The sequence below is a fragment of the Protopterus annectens genome, chromosome 3.part0, assembly GCF_019279795.1.
Source record: "Protopterus annectens isolate FY-2018-M chromosome 3.part0, PAN1.0, whole genome shotgun sequence".
Lineage (NCBI taxonomy): Eukaryota > Metazoa > Chordata > Ceratodontiformes > Protopteridae > Protopterus > Protopterus annectens.
Window position 1 is genome coordinate 1,298,290,020 of NC_056731.1, and position 27,289 is coordinate 1,298,317,308.

Sequence of the window (27,289 nt, forward strand, 5' to 3'; positions counted from 1 at the left end):
TCTCATACATTTGTAAGACAAGCATATGAATCATGTTGATATTCATGAATGACATGATTATTTACAAAATTCCAGCTAGCTGTGCTGGCAGTACCTCCTCTTGTCACACTTATGCCCCCCCCCAAAGACTCAAGCTAGGTTTCACGTGACCCTTAAGAAACATTGCTTGAGAGGGTTGAGCCTATCTTGGGATACATTACCCCATTCCCTGTCTTGAGATTCCAGCTACCTTGGCACTGCTGACCCCAGTACAGTGCTGCACTGCCCTATCCTATGCCTGCAGCACTAGGCTCTGCCATAGTAGTTTGGGATTTTCCTGGCTGGCTTCCTGTAGCCATAGATCCCCCTCGGACTCCTCCTCCCTCCTACTGCCAATGCCTAGCACTAGTGCCTCCATATCATGGTAATCCCATGAGTTCCCTGACCCTTGTCCTGAGGTTTAGGACATATGCCACAACAGACCGCTTGTGGGATTAACACCCACTCTCCCACTCATCTTGAATCCAATCTACAGGTCCCCTTACCCTATGCCCATACAGCAACTCAATAGGTGAAAAACCTGTGGATTCCTGGGGCACCTGTATGTAAGCAAAATACAGACAGGGCAAACATGTGTCCCACTCCCTCTTGAACTGGTCTACAAATGCCCGTAGCATGAACTTTAGTGTAGAGTTTAACCTCACCAGCAGACCATTAGTCTGGGGATGGTAGGGAGCACTTTTGGTGCTTTACTCCACAGTGCTACCACAGACAAGCCAGCTGGTCTGACATGAAATTGGAACCTCTATCAGTCAGTATATATTTTTGGAAACCTACCCTGCTGAAAATCTCTAACAAAGCATTTACCACCTTTTCTGCCACAATGGAGGACAATGCCACTGCCTCTGTGTACCTAATAGCACAATCTATTACCACTAGGATATACTTCTTCCCTGTGGAACTAGGGGTACTCAGAGGCCCAAAAATATCCATAGCTACCCTCTGAAATGGCTCATCAATCACAGTCAAGGGCATCAAAGAAGCTTTGACATTGTCCTCTACCTTGCCTACTTTTTGGTACTGCTCACAGTCCCTGGAATACTGTTACATCTCTGAGAATCCCAGGCCAATAAAAGTTCTGTATAATATGTCTCTTTGTATGCTTTATCCCCATATGACCTACAAAGGGAATGTCATGTGCTATTTCTAGAAGTGCCAGATGGTAGACACTGGGCACTACCAACTGCTGTATTCTCTCACCCTCTAGCCCTTCCTCAGCGGTGCACTCTTTATACAGTAAACCTTTGTTCCAGTATACAGATTCCCCTTTTCCTTGACAATCAGGTGCCTCATTGGCCACCTCCATCAGGCCTTGTAATGTAGGGTCTGACAGCTAAGCCTGTCTCAACTTTCTCTTGGTAACCCTTCCAAACTCCCCTTCCACAGGAAGGCTGGTATCCTCTGACAGCAGTGCCTTACTGTTAGCCTGGGTATTACTACTCACCTCTGCCCTTGCAGTCACTCTGTCCAAGGAACATAAGTACCCACAAGCAGCTGTGGCTCACCTTCAGTCTCACTGCTACAGGGCAGCTCCCTCCCTGAATTAACCACCAGACCAGTCCCGGCTTCAGGTCTGTGGTCTATCTGTGTCCCCCAGGCTACCAGATCCACATGCTTGGCTTCAATCCTGACTGTTTGTCACTGTATGCATACAAGGTACTGCATTATGAAAATCATTGCCTATCAGGACATCTGCAGGGATATCCTCAAACAGACCTACTTGATGGATTCCTTTTCCACCCTTTTAGTCAGGGTGAACCCTAGCCAAAAGTATTTAGAATAGGGTCCCTCCTAAAGTTCTGACTGGTGTAGACTGCCCAAGCAATTAGTGGCACTCTCTAACTATTGCAGGCTTCACAATGGTTAGGTCAGAGGCTGTGTCTCTCTTAGCACTGACCTCTTTTTCATCTACTAAGATAGGATATAACCTCTTGTGGTAGTTTGGTACCCTTGTTGTCTCCAGACAACTTACTGCTGGCATTCTGTCATTCCTACTTACTGGCTCTCCCACCTTTTGTTCCCCATCTTGCTCCTGTGGACATCTATATGCTACATGGTCCCACTGGTTACATTTAAAACATTTAATCCTTGGTTGTGGATAAGCACCTGGACTAGTGTCTTCCACTGCTTCTGGCAGACTCTGTTGGGGCAGTTTAGACTGCCCACAATGGGTTCCCTTAGACCCATGAGCAGAACTGGGTATCCCTTTCCTGTTCAGCGATGCCCTGCTTGCTACTGGTATAGGTTTCTCTTTTTCCCCAACTCATCTGCCGTGCTGCATTCCCTATCTGCCAAATGGGAAAGTGTTAAGAGTTTGTTCCTGCACCAAAAATCTGTCAGCTCTTCAAAAGTGGTGACCTGACACCCACTTACCCATCTATGAAAATTAGTGCTTAATTCAGCAATATATTCATACACACTTTCATCTGCCTTGTGTCTTTGCTCGCAAAACTTTTTTCTATAAGCTTCGGGTGTTAACTTAAGCACTGTAACAGACACTTTTTAAAAATATTATAATTTAAGCAATAGTGTCAGATAATTTATAAATAGCAGTTACAGCTTTACCATGGAGTAAGAGGGCCAGGAACTGTACCCAGAGCCCTTGGTAAACATTGTATTGTTTACATACCCTTTCAAACATATGAATAAGACTGTCAAAATGATCACCCTCTGTAAATTGTGGAAAAAATTTAATGACCTTTGTTGCTTCTGAAGTTTGGTTACTCCCTTCTCAATTACCTCCATGACCCTAGCAAAGAGTCAGCATCTCCTTTTTATGTTGCCTCTGCCATTCATTCTCTTCAGCTTCCAGATGTCTCAGTCTCTCAGCTGATTCTAGTGCCATTTGTTTCTCCTTTTCTTCAGCCTCCAAATGCCACAGTCTCTCTGCTGATTCTAGTTCTAACCGTTTGGTCTCCAGTTCAAGTCTCTTTAACTCCAGACAGATTTTTAAGTCCTCCGTGGAAAGGTTGAACTGTCCATTTTCTGAGAGTTGTACATCTCCAAGGCCAGCCTGATTGTCATCCTGGTTACTGGTTTGTGATGCAGCTGTGCCCAAGGCTGCAATCATTTCTGCTTTAGTCAGGTTGGCATGCACCAGTCCTTTGGCCTGAAACATCTAAGCCAACTGGTTCCTTTTTGTATAAAGCTTTTTCTGCTATTGATATCTTCATAGCAGTATTTCAGGAGGGGGGGTTTCTTCCCTCTGGTCAATAAATACTTTTTTGACATGGTTATTACCAACACTTGCTGGCTTTTTTGTTGACTGCTTTTCGTTTGCTTTTGCCGTGCAAGGGTTCCACGGGCACCTGCTGCTTTGTTGGATGCTTTCTCTTACAGCTGCTGGGAACTGCTGTTGGTATTTAATTCCTAGCTTATTTTTGTCTTGATTCTTGTGGGTATCACAATACTCAGCCATTTACAACCTCTTATGACTGCTATTACAGCCTATTCGGGCTATGTTTAGCGTTGGTATATCTGTTTGGGCATTTTGAGGAGCTCCGGATGTTGGCGTCATTTCATTTCCTGCTTGGGCCCATCATACGATGAACTCTACTATCGGAAGACTTTCCAACTTTTTTTGGTGATCTGGACTTATTTTTACTATTTGTTTAGGGCATTGCTGGACTCTATATGGACTCGGATTTACATCCTACGATAGTATGTTAAGTTCACTATTTCTGACTATAGTGTTACAGTTACATACTTTTGTTTTTTCTAATGTGTCTTACATGTTTTTGTTATTTTACAGTCAGCTTGATATATTTAACATCATTGCATGGTTGTATATTTAACTAATCCAACAGTTTAGTGTGGGCATATGTATTTATTGTATAGCATGCCATTCGGCAGACTTTTAATGTAATTTCTGTCTGTTTGGTAGGGGGTATGTTTCGCGGTTTACGCGAATACCTTTCACTTTTTGTGTATAATTCATAACGGGTGATTTACCTTAGGTGTGATTGTATGGTTCATATTTTAGTTATTGTTAACTCCTTACTACCACTGTAACTGCCTGTTTTTGGCCATATTCGGCGTCGTTACAGTAATTTGCTTTTTTTGAGGAGTTCCGGATGTTTGGGCTAATCTATTTCCTGTCCGGATCCACCATGCGGTGATTTTCACCATGGGAAGATGTTTTATTCTCAATGGTGATTTGTATTCATCTTAAAATTTCTTTTTCTTATCGCATTGTTGGATTTTATATGAACCAGGATCTATATCACATGACAGTACGTTATGTCAATCATTTCTGACTAAGGTGTTTCATTGTAATACTTTTTTGCTGAAGTTTGTACATGCTTTGGTTTTGCATTTTTATACTCAGCTGAATATATGCAACACTATACGATAATACGATAATTGTATATCTAGTTGACTGAACAGAATAGTGCTGGCAGGTGCATGTGCTTGTCAGTGCGATATGTGGTAGGTTTTTTTGTCATTTTTTGTTTACTTAGCAGGCTCATAGTTCGCGTTTTGCGTGAACAATTATATATTTTTTTGTTTATCAGTCAGAAGGGTGATTAGATGTAGGTGCGATTCCATGTAGGGTGAATATTTTGTCAAATGCCCTTTCATTTGTATGTGGCCAATTTGTTGCATTTGTCTAATACTTGGGAGCTTTTCTGAACTTGTTGGTTCAAAATTTTTGTGGGCTTCTGGTGAACCTATTCAATTGTATTTTCTTTGGTTGGTTCAATGATATTTTTATCAAATTATTTTTTGTTAGGTTAGTCTGTTGATTCAGACTATTGTCTGCTTGGTTAGTATTTAGGATTTAGAGCTTGGGTGAACATTGCATTGTTTGTTGCTTGTTACACAAGCAACATTTCTGCACGATCATTTGGGTAGTGCTATGACATGTCTATTTTTTGCAGATAACTATAATCTATTTGGTTTTTGTGATTGTGTGTTTTTTGGATTGGATATAATATTATTCTGGATGATTTTCTGTTTAATTATTATACAGACGTGATACACATATATTTATATGGGGTTTATATAGCTCATCATTTTTCATAATAATCAGAATCTGGATGATGTCCAATTTTTATACATATATTGTATAGGTTGGTTTTTGGACAGTTTACACTGATTTTTGGCAAGACCATCATTTTCTCAACAGTCTGACTTTTATGCTCAAGATACGGATAACTGTTGATACACATGGTCCCATGTTTGGTGGTATATTTGTATTTTTATATCCATTGATTATATTGTTACTAATACATGTGTCGGTTGGGTTTGTGCTGGTTGGGTGTTGAATCGAACCATGTTTTGTTCACCAAACACTATGTGGTCTATTTTGGAAATATATTAGTCTGCTATAATAGCTTATTGTATTCGGTGATAGTTGGACTCGTTTAATTGTGCTTCAATGAACACATTTTAGCTCATATGGGGCCTTTATTAATGACAATTAACTCTTTGGATTGATCGATTGTTGGACAGGTTGGTCCATGTCTAATATTATGTGATCAAATTCAGTATATTTTATACTGTTTTGGACATATTTTGACTGATGTATATGCAATTATAGCCTATAGGCCTCCCCTTTTTTTGGAAACATTGAGACCTATACACAGTAATATGACCTTGGATTTTTTCTGGAGGTCGTTTGGGCTGTTTATAGTATTGGTCTACTTGATTGGTCATTGATTCATCAGACTTATACACATACACCAGGCTATTTATATATAATTTATTTTTTTTGGTGTTGAAAGTATAATGGTCTGATTTTGGATCAAATTCTATTGTTCAATTTTTGGTCTATATATAGATATTGGACCATTGGTGAGTCAATATTGACATCAGCCCTTATTGAGCTTAAACTAATATTTGGTTTCAGGTGTTCTCATTTTGAAACACAATTTAACTGGTCTGGTTGGAGCAAAAAATTTTTAAATTACAAACATGGCATTGTCACCGATTATACAGGGTTTGTCATCTGACATGCATGATTTATCTGTGTTTGGTTTGGACAAGAATGGTTCATCTATTGTGACAGATGTGGTTGGGTCTGATGTGGATGCACAATGTGATATATTTTTTAATAAATTGGGCAAACAAATGAAGATGGTTAGGACCAATGTGTGGCATTTACGCTTGTTCAAGGCATATCAACAAAAACACATTACCCCACGGGGTTTAAGGGTTAAAATACAACCTTTGGTCTCTGATATTGATGACCAGTTAATCCAGGATTGGGGTCATATTCAACAGTTGGCCTCATCCCAATTTGTGGATGCTTTGGCCGATTTTTATGGGCGCAAGGTACAACAGGGTATCAAGGATCTGGACACTTTAAGTTTACAGACGAACAAGTTTGAAGCTTGTGATTCTTATACAACACAGGTTAAGAAACTTACCACAGATTTGTCCAAATTGGAAACCACTCTCAAAGACAGGAAAGTTAAAAAATTTCTTCGTGATGTGGGTGATTATGATAGGGGGAAACCTTTTGATAATTCCAAGAATGTATCATTTAGATTGCCCAGGGATGATCAAAAATATGATAAAAGAGCATCTACTCCAAAAAGAAAAAGGCCTAGGTCTATTCTTAAAACCAAAACTGGTTTGTCAAGTGGGACATCTGGGGAAGACAATTCCTCCAATACAGAAGGAGAATTTGATTCACACTCATGTGAGGGATTACCCACGTCTAAAAGAGACAATTTATCACACCCTCTCAATTTAGATACCGACGAGGGGGGCGGAAGCACAGGAAACACAAAATCCAAACACAGTTTGGAAACACTCATGAAGATCATGACACAGCAATAAGTTTAGATTCCAATGTTCATAACATCTCATCTGTTGATTTAACCAATGCACAAATTAGATTATTAAACAAAGGGCTCAATTTTGTTCCAGGGTTTTTTGTCTCCGAACAGTCTCTGGCCCAGGATGTTATTAATTTTTGTCGTATACTAAATTTGAAGGTGTTTTTTGACAGTAATGTTTCCAATGTGCCTTGTGATACAGTTGGTAATTTTAGATTCAAAAAATCCACCTTTATTCCACCTATGAACCATTTAGTAGGGGTATTTCAAAAAAATGTCCTACGGGACATACATTGTCATCTTAAAGACTTTCCAGTTACTTATAACAATCTGACCACTGAGGAATTATGTTGTTTGAATGAGTTGATCAATAATAAAAACTTGGTTATTATTCCAGCTGACAAAGGAGGAGCGGTGGTGATAATGGATAAAATTGCTTATGATGGTGAGGCTATGAGACAATTGGGTGATGAACAATATTATCGGCATATGTTAGTGGATCCTTCTTCCCATTTCAAGTGCCAGATTGATGGTTTTTTAACCAAGGCAGTGGATGAAGGGATTATCACTCAAGATGTGAAAGAACAGCTATTGGTTGGATCACCGAAAAAACAGTATTTATATCTGTTACCAAAGATCCACAAACATGCCACTCAGCCACCTGGGCGACCAATAGTCTCGGGACATGGGTCCCTTACGGAACCACTATCAGAATATTTGACCCTACATTTAAAACCGTTATTGAGTCAAATTAGAGCTAGGATTCAGGACACCACCCAGTTCTTGGATATTATCAATAATTCCCAACTTCAATCTCATTGGCTATTATGTACCCTGGACATTACCTCCCTTTATACTAACATCCCTCATTGGGCGGGTTTACAAGCGTTGGATTATTGGTTGGCTAGATCAGGTTTATATCCATCTGGATTTAACACCTTTCTTGTATGCCTAACAGAATATGTGCTGTCTAGCAATGTTTTCTATTTTCAGAATCTTTGCTATTGGCAGAAGCAGGGTACTGCTATGGGTGCGTCTTTTGCACCCATATATGCAGATCTGTTTATGGCATATATTGAAGAGATTGTGATTTATGATGTCACACATAACATATATATGTGTGAGATGGATATCTGGCGTCGGTATTTGGATGACTGTTGGTTGGTGTGGAAAGCTGATGAACAATATCTTATGGAATTTCTTGAATACCTGAATAACAACATATGGGGGATTGAATTTAAATTGACTTATCATAAATTAAGGATAGTATTTCTTGATGTAGAAATCATTAGGAATCAGGATAACACTCTATCCTCCAGGATGTTTAGGAAATTCCCTGAATTCAATTCAATATTACATGCCACCAGCTTCCACCCACAACATGTCATCCAAAATATACCAAAATCTCAGTTTCTTAGAGCCAGGAGAATTTGTTCTAGCCAACAATCCTTCATTGATGCCCAAGATGATTTGACTTGCAGATTTATTAATAGGGGATATCGTCCAGGTTTGGTACACATTGCCAAAAGATCTGTGTCCAGTTTAAATAGGGAAGATTTATTAACATACAAAGATAAGAGTAATTGTCAGCAGTTGCAACCCTTACGTTTGGTAACTACATATGGACGTAATACACAAGGCTTTAAAAACATCATACAGAGACATTGGAACATTCTCAAAGCTGATTCAAAACTTTGTTCTATGTTGCCAGATTATTGTTCTTTTTCATTCAAAAGGGGACAAACCATTGGTTCAAAATTGAGTCATTATAAGAGAGTGGGTGCAGATTTTTCTGAACCAATTCAGCGGTCTATTTTAGGGAAACCCATTGTTGGATGTATTCCCTGTGGGCATTGTTCATTTTGTATTCGTGTTTCACGTACTTATGAATTCACCAGTAAAATACCTCACAAGTTTTTGACATAAAGTTTTGGGCTAACTGTAATACTGAGTGGGTCATCTATTTGGTGACCTGCACTTGTTCTGCTTTCTATGTTGGAAAGACCTCTCGAGCTTTCCGCCTTAGAATTTGTGAGCATTTGAGTGACATGAAAAAGAAACGTATTAGCAATGCATTATATAAACATTGTCTGCAACATGTATCTGCTTCATACAAATTTGTGGTTATTGATTGTATTAGGGGGAAATGTAATGACAAACAATTTTGGCAGGAGTTACTCAGCTCCAAAGAGAAAAAATGGATTATCAAACTTGGAGCTCTGTTTGCACCTGGTCTTAATGACCAATTGTGAATTCTGTGTTTGGATTGGACCATGGGTTGAACCAATCCATATTTATATGTATGTATTGTGATACTCTGTTTTTCCATTTTTGTATTTCACTGAAGAAGGCTCAGAGGAGCCGAAACCGGTTTGAATATTATTGGAATTTATTGCTTTTTTGTATAAAGCTTTTTCTGCTATTGATATCTTCATAGCAGTATTTCAGGAGGGGGGGTTTCTTCCCTCTGGTCAATAAATACTTTTTTGACATGGTTATTACCAACACTTGCTGGCTTTTTTGTTGACTGCTTTTCGTTTGCTTTTGCCGTGCAAGGGTTCCACGGGCACCTGCTGCTTTGTTGGATCCTTGTCACCTTGCCATACTCCTCTGCTGACATCCTTGTCTACTCTCCCTGACTAACTTAGCTAACAAAAAAAAAATAAAACTATTGTGATATGAAACGCTGAATGTTCATTGTGTGGCTGACTGAGTACAAACATCTTCTGCACTGACCACTGTTTACAGGCTACAGGAGTTCAATATCCACACCACTGAATCCTAAAATGTGGATATCCTACCACTGCCAACTAATTAATATGCGATGCCTCACCACTGGCCCAGTAATAAAGGAGCCTCAATCCTCAGCACTGGCAACAGTGGGGGATGTTCACACTTGTAGGATGACAGGTACATGCACAGTATTTCCAGATGCAGCTCTCTGCATCAAGTGCAATTTCCCTTAAGAGAACACAGAGACCACAGTCAGTCTGGGGCTGGTTTCACTCTCTTTCTCCAGATCCCCAATAAGACTCCCCGCTGGCACAGCTATAGACTGGAGATCTCAGTTAAATGACCAAGCCAATGTCTCCAGCATCCTCTCTGTCAAACCCGTGCTTTGTGTCCCTGCCCAAGAAGCTGACATACACACTCTTTGAAGTTTGATACACACACACACATACACACACACACACACACACACACACACACACACACACCTGGGAAAGGCTGACACAGGTTTACTATAAGGTAGTTATTACTGCCACCAGTCACTCCATATCAGCTACTTTAAGGCCCTTAACGAAGGGTGTCTAATCTGACTGTGTAATGTTACTATCAATACAAATGGTAGATTGACCAAGAGCACGGCTACTAGGAGTGGTCTGCAGTGTCACCAAATAAGTATGCAAGTACTCTCAGAACTTAAATATGTCTCTCAAATTTCAGCCACAATGAAAGGTATAAATATATTTAATAATAAACAATAAAAGAACAAGAAAATACTCAGTAAACAATCAAAGCTACATCAGAGTTCAAAATCACAGGAAATATTTAAAACAACATTGCAGGACAATCTCAAATAAATAAAGAAAACATCTAAGCTATAGTTCACTATATTCTTGTCTGAATCTAAGAGAATTACTAAACCCTAGTTAACCTAGTTAACTTACTTACAGAGCAAGGTGAATGCAGTGAATGGGTCTTCTTGTCAGATTGGAGACAAAATGCAGAATACTCTGTAGGATGGATTCATTAAGCTGTTTTATCTGTGCAGTAACATTGTAGCTGCACGGAATATGGCCGTCGAGCGATCCAGCAAACAGCTGATCTGACGTGCACGAGCATGCCTACACTGTTCCTGCACTGATATGGCTGCAGAATGCTAATTACCTCATTTGCTGGTGAAAACCATGCAAATGAGTTGAATTAGTGATTCAACAAGCAGCCAGGTATTCGTGCAGGAACAGTGTTATTTGCAGAAATGTATTCGGTTACTGACTGAATACATTTCTGCAAATAACAAAACGGAGGCATGACAGCTCTCAAAAAAGCATGAATTACAGCTCTTAGACATGCCAATGGACAAATATATGACCATTGGCATTCAAAAACCATGTATTTGTTACAAAAATCAAACTTTTTTTTTTGGCCAATCTCAGACGTTTAAGCATAAGGCAGTGGCATGCAAACGGGATCAGGCAGGAAAAAAAAAAAAAAGGCGAAAACTCAATTTTAAGGGAAGTCCGCATTTTGCCATTATATTATATGGCATGCAGAATGAAAACAATACCAGAGAACAGTGGTTGTCAAGGGGAATAGCTCTGTGGAAGTGCAGTAGCTATGGACTAAGGTTGCGGGATATGCAAATGAGGGGAAATTTACTGAATCACAAAAATCTTCTAAGTCCCAAACTGCACCTAACCGTATAGGTACTCTAGCATGATGGTGTAACTAAGAGGAGCAACAGACATGAAAAGGGGGTATGTAAGGCATGTTGTAAGCACATTGGAGCCATAAGGTGCAGAGATAAGCTTAGCTAAGCACAGCTAAGCAAGGGGGGTATCAGAGGCTGTACTGTCTTATTCCATGAACTGAGGAGCATGTTCACGCCTGGGGAGGGGGTCATTTCTTGCTGTTTACATAAGCTAAATGGGTTTGCTAAGCTCACTCCGGGTGTAAAACAAACAAAAAAAACCCAGGAAATAGCAGGACTGTTTACATTTGGGCACCAGGTTTGCACTCCATACCTCAGGGCTTAAAAGGAAATGAAATGGGAAGGGGTAAATAGAAAAAAAAAGGAAAAATAGCAGAATTAAAGCAATCAAGTACAAATAACATAGCTGGCTTGTGGAATGCATCATAGTCAGCCAATCATACAGGCAGTATATGCAGCACAGTAGTATAAAGTATGGAAACACCTTACAGTCTGTTTTTTCCCCACAAACTCTGCACCATTGGTGTACATATGTGGGGGGATATTAACTGGAAAAATGTTAGTGGCTGCCTTTGCTTTGATCCATCAGTATGTGCTAGAGGCTAACAGTGGAGAAGAGGATAATGTTGACAACTGCCACAGACTGAGGAGGAGAAGTGTGTTCAAACCCAGGGTTACCTTTCAAGGGCTATATGATCTGGAGATAGTAGAGTGCTACAGGGTGGACAGAAACATCCTTCAGAAAATCATTGAGCTGTGACAGCCTCAACACAGACATAGACCTAACAGAGGGGAACCCATCCCAGTGGATACCAAGGTATGTGTAGCCTAAAGACTCCTAGCTACAGCTACTTTCCAAAGACCTGCTGAGGACATCATGGGGATCTCACAGGCATCTGCTTCCAGGGTACTCCGCCAGTTCCTGGATGCCATGCTACCATATACTGGTGAGCACATTTACTTCCCCAAAACCTGTGAGTAGAGGACCAGCAATATGCTTCTTTTCCAACATGTAGCAGAATGCCCAGAGGTACTGGGTGCCGTAGACTGCATGCACATCCACATTAAACACCACCTGGTGAAAAGGGTAGGGTCTATATAAATCACAAGGGCTTCCCCTCCATAAACTGCTGGGTTGTGTAAAATGCCCAGGGCATTATCATGAATGTGTGTTCTGGCAGCCCTGGAAGCTATCATGACTCCCACATCTGGCATTCATCATGGCTGTACCAGACATTTGCCATTGAGGACATCCCATATGGCCATCTGGTGGGGGATGCTGGCTATGCACTGGAGCTGTGGATGATGACACCCATCAGAAATGCACACACACCCACTCAAGTATGCCATAATGAGGCACACCCACAAACCAGGATCATTATAGAACATGTGTTTGGGAACCTCAAGTCACAGTTCCACTGCTTTGACATATATTGTGGGAGCCTTGCAATATTCTCCAGTCACATATGCACACATGTTCATAGTATGTGCCATGCTACACAACATGATCCTGCATAAACAGCTGCAGCAGGAACAGCATGGAGAAGGGCCACACAGCCCCCCACCATTGTCAAGGTCCCCACAGGCACAGAGGGAGTCACAGGAGGAGGCCCCTGAGCCTGCTCCTGTAGGCAGATGGAGGCATGCCAGTATGCACTGGCCTTGCCAAAGAGACAACACATAGTACACACACTGACACTGTAGGGACCCCAGGGACTGACACCTCTCTCTGACTTGCACACACAGTAAAATGGATGACACACACATCACATTACCTGCAACTTACCATGTATAATCAGTGTACTGTGTGCATCCAACATAGGCGGCCCTCAAGCACCATCCTCCCAACTGCTGCAGGCACAAGGTAAGTCAGTCTTCTTAACAATAAATGAATGCAGTAGTATGTTCTGCTAGTATATCTGTGGTAAAGCTGCATACATGCAAGGGAATGTGGTGGCCTACTGGGATAGCAGCACACAACTGACAGCTATGTTGACACCAGAAAATATCTGACCAAAACTGACTTCCACACACTATTCAGTAGTAACCAAGGTGGCAAATCCCACAGCAGTATATGTGTGGAGACAACTATCTGGGGGATATAGGTCACAGGCATGGATGTCAGGGTGGGGGTCCCATAACCATCCCTCACACCCACACAGCAAGTCAGCTACAGAAAACCACAGAGAAATGTCTGGTAAAAGCACACAAATGGTGGCAATGTTGAATTATCCCCCTACAGACTCACACAGTGATAGCACAGCAGGACCTGCAGTTGCAGTAAGGCTATGAAGATTAAGAAGTCTGAAACTTAAATGTATGCCAGTACAATCTGTCCTGGGCTCTTTACTGATATGCTTCTAATCCCCAAGACAGGGCACAGTAGTATGATAAATGGAACCAAAATGTAAAGCAAATGTGTACAGTTGACAGGTGTGCCCTCCCCCCCCATATACCCACACAAATGCAGTGACATGTATGTTTGCAGGAAATAGCAGCATAGCACACATTGGCAGTTCTGTACCAATACACATGAAAACATGTTGCCTGTCCACAATATGCAGGGGTCAATGGGCCATATGTATGTGTGGTAAATACTGTCTGGATCTGGCCAGTACATTCTCCTGGCAGTCGTCTTGTAGTGTCCTAGGTACAGTGCTGCCTCTGCATGTGCAGATAACTGCAGTGCCAACTATTATGCATGTCAGTGACACCCACTGTTCTGCCACTGACATACCTGGAAGTTACAGTGCTATGTGGAATATACTACACATATTACTGACATCTTGAAGGATGTGTAGCAGAGGTGCCAAAATTTTTGTGAATATAAGTGCATTGTGATACTGTTGCCAATAGTCATTCTCAATAATACTTTTTTTCTTATGTTTGCTTTTACATATAATGGACATGCCTGCACAGCTGAAGCACTCTGTACCCACACCCATAACCTCCAACCTCTGACAGCAAGATGTCTGAACAAGGGCAGAAATAAAAGTGGAACAAAAGCACAATGATAGGACTGTGTTGTAAATCTTGCTCTTCCATACTGAGAAAGTCGGTTGGGTGAGGAGTTTGCAGTAATGGGAATTGTCTGAAGGTTATGTATTTGGGAACAGTAATTTCTGTATTATTTTGTAACATCACACTTATATTATATGTAACTAACTTGCCATAAAAACACAAGTTTACGTAGAAAGGATGAAACATCTAGCCAAACACTTGGATAACCTGCCAAAAAATGTACAGATGAGAAGTATGCCCACACAAGGATATGAGATCTCAGGTTAGAAAGATACCACACAAGCAGGAGATTCCCAGCCAGTATATCACCTGGTAGCTAGACTGTTTATACAGCCATGTGTCATTACTAAACTGGCTGTAGCCACACCTCAGAAATGGCCTTGTTGGGCAAGAATTTACATAGCTGCCCTCATAATTTTGGTCTATGTATCATACAACTAGTATTCCTCTGGTAAAGCACTGTGATGATCTGAGGATGTCTGGAACTAGGTAATGACACAATACATTGCAGTTTCAGACTACAGGTATGTCAGAAAATGTCTGCCAAACAAAACAAGTACCCTGAGGAAATTCCTGTCTACTCCGGAGATATGGCTATAGCACACAAAACTCTGGACTGGAGTGCACCTATCTCTGGAATGGAGTCCCACTCTAACTATAGAAGGTCACACTGAGCATGCTCCTACACTTAAGGAATCACAGGACATGTTGGAACCCACATCGGAATATATGACTGTATTGTGTATATATGTCCATGCATCCAGACAGCTATGTACACCTCAACTGTCCCCACACACACATCAGACAGGATTACCCTCAGCTAGCTGTAGGTGTCCCATATGTGATATATCTGCATCTGTTGCATGAGATACACAAACATTTATATGGGCAACAGATAACAACCTAAGTCAAGAAAACACACACATAGATGTGTGGAACTGAGAGACAGTGATATGGAGAGAGACACAGGGGGACATAGACAGAGTGAGTCACACACACAGATACCCTGGATGGCATACAGTGATGTCCTGCTGTGGACAGTGGCATACCAGTTATAAACAGTTGCACATGCCAGCATAAAAGGTGAGCCCCATTGTGTAACAGTACTGAGGTTGGGTTTATAATATCACATCACCTACCTGTGTGTGTCTGTACATTTAAGTATTAGGAGACTCTTCCACTCAGTACACTTTACATTGCCCTACTTCACAAGATCTGCTGCTTTCATTCACCTTAGAAGTACCATTGGACACCGATCACTTCTATAAGCACTGTAGTGCATGAGATAACTGTAACATTATAGTACAAATAACTAGATAGGTAGGGGTTCTACTCTCAATACTGGCAAGTGTGTGTGACAGCTGTGTATGCGAGAGAGAGGGAGTGTGTGTTTGTTTATAGGTGAAACAATTTTAGGCCATTCCCACTCACAACTTTTCCCAATTCCTCACTTTATCAGTCGTGCTGTGTCATTACCCTTATCAGCACCTTTAACCAGTTGTCAGCCCAGTAAGCCTCATAGTGTGTGTGATAACTTTGTAAGAGTATAGTACAAATCACTAGCTAGACAGGGATTCTAATCTCAAATTTAGCAAATGAGTGTGTGTGTGTATGTTTGTAAGAAGAAGTATTTTGATAAGTCTCCCAACCACTGCCCTACTTTATCACTCCTGCTGATGTCATTCCCCTTATCAGTACCTTTAGCCAATTGACAGCCAAGTAAGCTCTATAGCATATGTGATAACTACCTAGCACTATTGTACAAAAAACAAGATAGCCAGGGGTTCTACTCTCAGATCTGGCAAGTGTGGGTGTGTATGTTTGTAGGAAGAAGTATTGTGATATGTTTAACCAAAACGAAAAGAGGAATTGCAACCCCAAACAATGACAAATGATCACAAAAGGAGTGTTGCTGGAACCACACTGCATGAACCACGGTATATAATACTTTTTTATACACGGAAACACAAACATAAATACTAACAATTCCTTATACGTTTTTGTCCTCCAAGACTTCATCAGATAATGTATTACACTTAAAGAAGCTCATTAAATACACCACAGTTTTAAAAAAAAAACAACCAATAAGGACATTAAATCAATTAACGCATGTAAATAAATAAAAGCACCTTAATCAAACAGTTCCTCAACCATAGTTACTACAGTAAACGTATATAATATAATCAAAACTACAAAATACAGCCTTCCTACAACTCACTTTAAAATGTTATTTAAAAAAAAAAAAAAAAAAATATATATATATATATATATATATATATATATATATATATATATATATATATATATATATATATATATATATATATATATATATATATCTTTATAAATATATATGTAAAGTTCATACATTGAACATTCCCTATACAATGCTACCCTCTACTGGTCAAAATTAAAATTAAAAAGTTTCAATGTTTGGCTGCCCTTAATTTTAATAATGGAGCCAAGGAAATGCTGTCATTTAAGCCAGGGTGTCTCCCAGCATCCAAAAGGACCTGCCAGTACAATTCCCAATATTCCAATCGGGTTTCCCAAGAACCCCCCCCCCGGCATCCACATGAACTACTTCCAACGCAAAAAGTAAAATGTTTGCTTGGGCACAGCTTTGTAAATGCTTATATAGGGCATTCTTTTCATTATTTTTACTAATATCATAAAAATGCTCATAAATATGTCTTTTCAGATGTCTTTCGTTCTTCCCTACATAAAAGGCACTAGAAACGTCACACATCACTAAATAATCTAAACCACTAGTATTATAATTACTATAGTGCATACTTTTAAGAGTCCTTTTTCTAGATTTGACATACACCTGATCAACATTGGCCACATGACCACACTGGGAACATGCCCCACATCTATAAGTGCCCAATCTCTTAATTCCAGGTTTAATACTCCCCTTTTCAAATAATTTCTTCAAATGTGTACCTTTTTTTAAAAAAATATATTAATAGGCTTATTTTCTAAGCCCCTAAGATCAGTAAAAGAACTAAGTCTATTCCACTCTCTCCTAACCACATCCACTGCCACTTTTGAATCACTATTGAATTCCATTGAAAATACCCTACTAAATTCACTATCATTTTCTCAGCATTAGAGGATATAATTTGATCACCTTTACCGAAGATAGGCATATATCTTGACCTTCGCTGGTTTTTAACATAAATGATAGTATCCTCCAGTAACTTGGCCAGATATCATCTCTCCAAGAAAAGTTTTTCTAAAAAGCCACATTCTTCCTCAAAGTCTTCATCTAGAGAAGTAAGTCTACTTGCTCTTATCAGTTGCCCCTTAAAAATACTTCTCTTCTGTACATACGGGTGGGCACTCTCAAAATGTAGATATGAGTTAGAAAAAGTCTCCTTTTGGAAGACTTTAGATTTAATGCCCCCAGTGGTTTTAATAATACTCACATCCAAAAAATCGACTTTATTGAATGTAACAAAACTTGTACATTGCCCTACTTCACAAGATCTGCTGCTTTCATTCACCTTAGAAGTACCATTGGACACCGATCACTTCTATAAGCACTGTAGTGCATGAGATAACTGTAACATTATAGTACAAATAACTAGATAGGTAGGGGTTCTACTCTCAATACTGGCAAGTGTGTGTGACAGTTGTGTATGCGAGAGAGAGGGAGTGTGTGTTTGTTTATAGGTGAAACAATTTTAGGCCATTCCCACTCACAACTTTTCCCAATTCCTCACTTTATCAGTCGTGCTGTGTCATTACCCTTATCAGCACCTTTAACCAGTTGTCAGCCCAGTAAGCCTCATAGTGTGTGTGATAACTTTGTAAGAGGATAGTACAAATCACTAGCTAGACAGGGATTCTAATCTCAAATTTAGCAAATGAGTGTGTGTGTGTATGTTTGTAAGAAGAAGTATTTTGATAAGTCTCCCACCCACTGCCCTACTTTATCACTCCTGCTGATGTCATTCCCCTTATCAGTACCTTTAGCCAATTGACAGCCAAGTAAGCTCTATAGCATATGTGATAACTACCTAGCACTATTGTACAAAAAACAAGATAGCCAGGGGTTCTACTCTCAGATCTGGCAAGTGTGGGTGTGTATGTTTGTAGGAAGAAGTATTGTGATATGTTTAACCAAAACGAAAAGAGGAATTGCAACCCCAAACAATGACAAATGATCACAAAAGGAGTGTTGCTGGAACCACACTGCATGAACCACGGTATATAATACTTTTTTATACACGGAAACACAAACATAAATACTAACAATTCCTTATACGTTTTTGTCCTCCAAGACTTCATCAGATAATGTATTACACTTAAAGAAGCTCATTAAATACACCACAGTTTAAAAAAAAACAACCAATAAGGACATTAAATCAATTAACACATGTAAATAAATAGAAGCACCTTAATCAAACAGTTCCTCAACCATAGTTACTACAGTAAACGTATATAATATAATCAAAACTACAAAATACAGCCTTCCTACAACTCACTTTAAAATGTTATTTAAAAAAAATATATATATATATATATATATATATATATATATATATATATATATATATATATATATATATATATATATATATATATATATATATATATATATATATATCTTTATAAATATATATGTAAAATTCATACATTCGACATTCCCTATAGAATGCTACTCTCTGCTGATCAAATTTAAAAATGTTTCAAAGTTTGGCTGCCCTTAAATTTAATAATGGAGCCAGGGAAATGCTTTCATTTAAGCCAGGGTGTCTCCCAGCATCCAAAAGAACCTGCCAATACAATTCATGATTCCAAACGGGTTTCCCAAGAACCCCCCCTTGGCATCCACGTTAACTACTTCCAACACAAAAAATAAAAAGTTTGCTCGGGCACAGCTTTGTAAATGCTTATATAGGGCATTATTTTCATTATTATTATTAAAATCATAAAAATGCTCATATATACGTCTTTTCAGACGTCTTTCCATCTTCCCTACATAAAAGGCACTAGAAACGTCACACATCACTAAATAATCTAAACCACTAGTATTATAATTACTATAGTGCATACTTTTAAGAGTCCTTTTTCTAGATTTGACATACACCTGATCAACATTGGCCACATGACCACACTGGGAACATGCCCCACATCTATAAGTGCCCAATCTCTTAATTCCGGGTTTAATACTCCCCTTTTCAAATAATTTCTTCAAATGTGTACCTTTTTTTAAAAAAATATATTAATAGGCTTATTTTCTAAGCCCCTAAGATCAGTAAAAGAACTAAGTCTATTCCACTCTCTCCTAACCACATCCACTGCCACTTTTGAATCACTATTGAATTCCATTGAAAATACCCTACTAAATTCACTATCATTTTTCTCAGCATTAGAGGATATAATTTGATCACCTTTACCGAAGATAGGCATATATCTTGACCTTCGCTGGTTTTTAACATAAATGATAGTATCCTCCAGTAACTTGGCCAGATATCATCTCTCCAAGAAAAGTTTTTCTAAAAAGCCACATTCTTCCTCAAAGTCTTCATCTAGAGAAGTAAGTCTACTTGCTCTTATCAGTTGCCCCTTAAAAATACTTCTCTTCTGTACATACGGGTGGGCACTCTCAAAATGTAGATATGAGTTAGAAAAAGTCTCCTTTTGGAAGACTTTAGATTTTATGCCCCCAGTGGTTTTAATAATACTCACATCCAAAAAATCAACTTTATTGAATGTAACAAAACTTGTAAATTGCAAAAAAGAAGTAGTTGTACCTAAGTACTCTAAGAATTCTTTCAACGACTCCTCAGATTCCTTCCAAAAAATACAAATGTCATCAAGAAATCGCTTATATAAAATCCAACAATCGAAAAATCTAGAGTTAAGGACATATTGTTTTTCCCACCAGGCTAAGATTATGTTGGCATAATGGGGGCACGATTGGCCACCACAGCCACCCCCCTCACCTGGTGAAAATATTCTCCACCATAATAAATAAAGTTATTTTTTAATATCAAATCCATTAGATTAAGTATAACTTGTAATTTGTCACTGGAAATTCTACACTTGTCCATAAAGGCCACCTCCAGCCAATCTAATCCACTGTCCTGAGGTATTACTGTGAATAAATCTTTAATAAACACAGTCACAAAAAGTAATATCATCATATACCTGGTCTAAATCAATCTTCTGAAAGAATTCCCAGGAGTATTTAAGAATAGTTTTTTTCTGTCCCCCAGTACTTTTTCAATTTTCCTAAAGGCGCAGTCTTAGATCCTTCAGTGGACACTATGGGTCTGAGAGGGGAGTTTAACTGATCCTTATGGAATTTGGGAATCCCAAAAATAGTTAGTATTCTAGGTTGAGCCACGTGTAGAAATTTAAAAGTTTCTATATTAATTAGTCCTTCCATTAATAAGTCATTAAGGGCCAACTCAATTTTCTTGTATGCCACATGGATCTCATTCCTAGATGCCCTAGAATAAGTAAAGGAATCACCCAGAATATCCTGCATCTTTCCTTCATAAATAACCTGGTCCATAAGAACAGACCCCCCCCTCCCTTTTCAGGCTTCATGACCCTAACCTGTGAATTCCGCTGAAGTTCACCAAGCACCCTTTTCTCATTTTGATTCAAATTATATCTATTAGATTTACTTATAACTTGCCTTAATTCATTTTCAACAATGGACTCAAAATTTCTCAACTGAGGATGTATTGGGGGATTATATTCACTTTTGTTCTTTAAACAAGGCTGTGTCTGTGTCTTTTCTTGCCCCTGAAATATTACCTTAAAATTCAACTGCCCAATAAACATTTTAAAATCTAATAATAATTTGGTGAGGTCACATTTCCTGTAAGGTACAAACCTGAAACATCTTGATAATAAACTAAAATGATCAACAGTTAATTAAACAATAAAACTAAAATGATTAACAGTTATACAGTGCTACCCTCTGCTGGTCAAAATCACCCTGGCTTAAATGAGATAATTTCCTTAGCTCCACTATTAAAATTAAGTGCAGCCAAACTTTGAAACTTTTTCAATTTTAATTTTGACCAGTAGAGATCCTCCAGCTCTGTCAGATTGTAAGGGTAGTTCATGTGCACAGCCCTTGTCAGGTCACACTGGGGTTTTGCTTTCAGGTTTAGGTCTAAGCTCTGGCTGGGCCAATCAATAACCATGGGTGTGTTCAGGTAGAGCCATTCTTAGATAGCTTTGGAAGTATGCTTCAGGTCTTTGTCATATTGAAGGCTGAAACCCCTCCCCATCCTCAGTGTTTTTGAAGATGCCTGATGGATGTGAGCCAGACATGAGTGTTATTTTGAACTGTTCAGAATTCCGACCCCCATGACTACAAGCCCAGTTCCAGCTTTAGAACAGCATCCCTACAGCAGGCCAGTGCCACCAGTGTGATTCACCATAGGGATGGAGGTTTTCAGGTGAAGAGAGGTGTTGCTTGTGCACCACGTGTACCTTTTGGTATTGTGGCTGTGACATCGATCCATAGTCTCATTACACCATAGCACATTTTCACACATGCCTGTGGGAGACTTGATGTGCTGTACTGTTAGTTTTCTCCACCCCTGGGTTTTTTTTTTAGGTGTGGGAAAATGCTTCCATCTTCAGACCCTACCCCATACGCCAGACTTATGCAGAATATGGGAGATTGTTCATACATGTAGTACACAACACCAGTACTTGGAAGAGATTCCTGCAACACCCTCAGTGTTGCTGTATGTCTCCTGGCAGCCTCCCTGACCAGGTATGGACATGTCTTTTCATCAGTTTTGGAGGGACATCAGGTTATTTTCAACAGCACTGTTGTCCCATATCCAATCCACTTTTTGATGACTGTCTGCACTGTGTTCCATGGTGCATGCAGTGCTGTGGTAATGTTTTTGTACCCAACTCCTGAGTGATACCTTTCAAATATGAAGTCCCTTTGCTGATTTTTAAGCTGTCTGCAAGCCATGGCTGTTGGTGTTGCAGGCAACTGAGCAAATGTCATGAATATCCTCTTTGGACAGCAGAGTCACTCAGAGTGCTTTTACGTGATGGCAGGTGTGTACCCAAGCAGACTGAATGCTGTCAGTAAATCACAAGGTGCTGCAATAAAATATTATCTAAAGATTATGCACACGTATGCATCCAGCTTATTGTAAGGTTTGTATACGCCATATTCGGTGTCCAACAGATATGTTGGTTTTACAAGTGAATGGTTCATGTTATGGGTCACATTAAAGGTTGGAAATGGTGTGGACTGAAATATTGTGGTCTCAATTTACATATATCACAAACAACTGGCATCTTAACAGGGGTGTGTACACTGTTTATATCCACTGTATAAGAGTAATGTTTCACACATGTCCCTACCTTAGGCCATTTATCTCCACATTTTGCTGGTCTCTGTCCAGAAGTCTTGCACTGACAGGTTATGAGGTATGCTACAGGAATGTTACATTCTCTTCAGATAGACCCCTGTGTTGACCACTGTGATGCAATACAGTTATCCCCACCACAAGTGAACATGCACATAAAGTAATATGGCTATGATTGACAGCTGTGTGCATGGTAAATTGCATGCCCTTCACATGCCTGGGGTTTTGGCAAACCACAATAGAACAATTCCATACTCACCAGCTTCAGGCCGCTGGCCCACATGCAGACCAGGGGGACCTAGGTAGTTGTGGGAGAAAGGTATTGTCAGCAGAGTCACATGTGGCATTGGTACAGGATGGATACAGCATGTCTGCACATTTACAGTACAACCCCCAATACTACACAATTTGCTGTCCTTCACCATAGATTTGCACTTCTGTGCATTAGAAATCCCCATCCATAACAGCAATCTGACCTGACAGATGCAAAAGATACTCTACAGATACAAGTATGTCTGTTACACTTGTCTAGCAATCTTCAACGTGGCCTTACCTGCACGATCCTCCTCCATTGTCTGGGTGCCACCCACCTCCAGCATGCGGGGGTCTGTACCCTGATGTTGTACTGGTATGGATGCCCCAAGGTTGGCAAAGAGCTCCTCGGTGGGTGTCAGAGTGGGCTGTCTCACTAAGGCCCTACCTGTGGCTGTGCAGTCCCTGGATTTGGTAGCAGCCCTTCGCCAGGTATTACCTATGAGGTTGGTTGCATGAAGCTGGACCTGCTCGTATGTTCGTGCGTGCAGGCCAACATCATTTACCCTGTGGACAAGGTCATTCCATAGGGCATTCCTCTCCCAAAGATGTTGTTGTGTACGTCCAAACATTATACCATGGTTATCGATGATGTTTGTGATAATGAGAGTTGTCTCTGCCTCTGTGAAAGGCGGATGCCTCGCATGCTGCATTTCACCTGGAAGACATAAACAGGGAAACACATCACAGGACCTCATACAGCTGACAATAGTATGGACAGAAATTGCACATCAACAGTGGATATTTGCAGCCACCACTCACAACCACACCATACCCATGTAATCTATCAGCACAGTATCAGCTTGCGTTGCACTCCTGGCCCTGGTGTGTCATATTCCCCCCAATGAGGGACAGTTAACCGCATAATCCTCTATTTCTCATTTTCTTCTGTGTAGAGGAATGACAGTGACCTTTTCCTTCTGGATGGGGTGTGGATGGTGTCAAGGCTGTGTTTGACTACAGTGTGTGGTGGAGTAGGGAGCACATGGCTGAGTTAATGTAGGATGCAGACTGGGATGTTATTAGACCCCATGGAGACTTACTGTTGTTGCCTTTCAGTAGGCAATATGTACCTGCTCACTGTTGATGAAGGGAGGGGTGTGGGTGATGTGCATATCTACCTATATTAATGGGGGGAATGGGGGGGGTGACATTACTACCTAATCTGTCTGATGCAGGTTTCCAATAGCCATGGCATGTGTGTATGAGGTGTGACTGACTACCTGTGCAGGGTGAATTGTGTTGTTACCTCTGTGACTGACAACATATGTGGAGACAGCCTTGTGATTGGCCTTGGTGGTGTGGATGTGTCTGATTTGTACTCACATTTAGCCTTACAGTGATTCACCTGTGACCTTATATGCTTGCTCAGATTGAGGTGGACATGCTTCCAAGTAGTTGTATGCACCTATGTGGTCCTGTACAGCCAATATAGCAGCCTACTATGTGGTTTGTGTATTGCTGCTATCCACCAAAGGAGATTACTCTACCTTGGTGGAGGCGGGATTTACAGGTCAGGTATTGCTGAGTCCATACAGCTGCATTGGATATATAAAGTGGACCCACCCCTGTTACAATGCCTGGTCTTTGTGTTATCCAAATATGACACCACAGTAACTCATTTCAAAACATTTCCTACTTTTAATGTGACCTATAGCCTGTACAGTTCAATTGAAGAACATAACGATCTGTTAGGGAAAAACATATGCAATTTAAAATAAGTGCAATAAGCTCGTTGCATGAATGTGCACACCCTTAAAATGATACTTTGTTGAAGCACCTGTTGAAATAATTACAGCATTGAGTCTTCTTGGGTCAGAGTCTATCAGCATGACACATCTTTACTTGGCAATACTTGCCCACTCTTCCTTGCAACAGTGCTCCAAATCTGTCAACTTGCGAGGGCATCTTTTGTACACAGCCCTATACAGGTCAACCCACAGATTTCCTATTGGATTTTGTTCTGGGCTCTTGCTGGGACATTCCCAAAATGCAATTTTCATCTGGTGAAGCCATTCTTTTGTTGATTTGGATGTATGTTTGGGGTCATTGTCATGTTGACAGGTAAAATCCCTCTTCATCTTCACCTTCCCAGCAGATGACTGAATGTTTTGGGAGAAAACTGGTTGGTATTTGGAACTGTTTATAATTACCTCCACCATGACTAAAGCCCCATTTCCAGCTGAAGAAAAGCAACCCCAAAGCATGATACTGCCACCACCATGCTTCACCGGGGGGGGGGGGTGTTCTTTTGGTAATGCAAAGTGTTGTTTTGGGCCAAACATACCTTTTGGAATTGTGGGCCAAAGGTTCAACTTTGGTCTCATCAGACCATGACGCACTTTCCAAATTGCTTTTAGGAGACTTGATGAAGTGTTTTGCAATGTTTGTCCAGCCCTGAACATTTTTCTGTGTAAGAAAAGGCATCCGTCTTCCAAACCTACTCCATAGGCCAGACATATGGGGAATTCAGGGGATTGCTGTCACATGTGGTACACAACCAGTACTTGCCAGAGATTCTTGCAGCTCCTTCATTGTTGCTCTAGATCTCCTGGCAGCCTCCATGGCCAGTTGTCATCTTGTCTTTTCATCAATTTTGGATGGGCGTCCAGGTGTTTGCAATGTCACTGTTGTCTCATATCTTCTCCACTGTTTGATGACTGTCTGCACTGTATTGCATGGTATATCGATTGTTCAGGACAGTTTTTTCTACTTTTCTCCTGACTGATACATTTCCACAATGAGAGCACTTTGAGGCTTTGTAAGCACTCTGCAAAACATGGCTTTTGCTGTAGCTGGCAACTGGGTAAATGTCACAAAAATCTTATTAGGGCAGCTGAATGTTATTTGGGATTAATCAGAGTTTCTTTAATTGATGGCATGTATGTACCCAAGAAAACTGAATGCTGTGATTACAGCAAGAAGTGCTTCAACAAAGTATTAGTTTAAGGGTGGACACATTTATGCAATCAGCTTATAGTACGTTTTTTGTTTCATATTTTCTCCCCTAACAGATTTGTTTGTTTTTCAATAGACTTGTACAGGTTATGGGTCACATTTAAGGTGGGAAATGTTTTGAAATGATTTTCTGTGGTCTCATTTTCATATAACATACAAACCTGGCATTTTAACAGGGCTGTGTACAGTTGTGATATCCACTGTATGTAGGTGCTCATATAGCTGTTTGCTGTAGGCATGGACAGAGGGTCACAACACAGTTGGACACTTCTCTGATTACAACCTGATAATCATGCCTATTCTAGTACCCATATCCATGTCAGGGCAATGCAACAACCAGTAGCTGTAGACATATATGTACTCACATTTAGCCTTACAGTGTACATCAACAGTGCATGTTGTACATGGTGTAATAGCAGTTTCAGTGCATACGCACTGAAACTGATATTACACCATTTGCAACATGCACTACATATTTACCTGACTACTTGCAACCCATCTCAGTTGTTTTGTGCCTTCCAGCTGAACATAGGCATACATACATGTGCTCAGGTGATACCTGGTATACATTTCTGTTCTATGTTAGTATGGCACACTGTATTTACAGTCTTGCTGCTCAGTCATACCTCTCAGCCTGTTACAGCAGGACATCTGGGCAATGGCACACATAAATAGGTGGCAAAGGCACATCAGTATTGACACCGTATTAATATTGCTGTAACATACATAAGTAAGTTGATTTCACAGTAGGCTTTGCCATCACAGTAATAACCCAGAGGAAGTCTGACATTCATAACTAGGCTATTATGTTATGATGTCAATGTCCACAGACTTGCCAATGGTTTGCTTGACATAGCACAACTCTTTGTGTAAGTGACTACAGATATCAGGCACACATGTGCTTATTGTTCAGAGGAACACTGTAGAGTTGAATGGTATGACCTATGACCTCACTATATCACATGCAGCTCAACACACACTTCTGCAACAATATTGTACATTGCACATGCCCTGTATAGGTCTTTTAGATTTGCAAGACAAATATGTGTAGCATAGTTATATTCACAGGTAACGTATGGACATGTACAACATCCCAGTAGCTGGCCTAACAGTGGCACAGTCAGTAGTGTTTGACAGACACTCCATTAGTCGTTAGATGTGAGTTGTCCTTTTCTGGGGTGAGTCAGGGACCTGAGCTGTGACCTATGCCACTGCAGAGAGAGCTAGATGCTATGGCCATAGGTGCTGTTCAGAAGTATATCAGTACAGCAAGTCTTGTTGAGACATATTCTTTCAACTTTCTTTTTCCCATTAGTACAGACCACCTACTGCATTCAATTACATGCTTACTTGTTTCATATACCTTT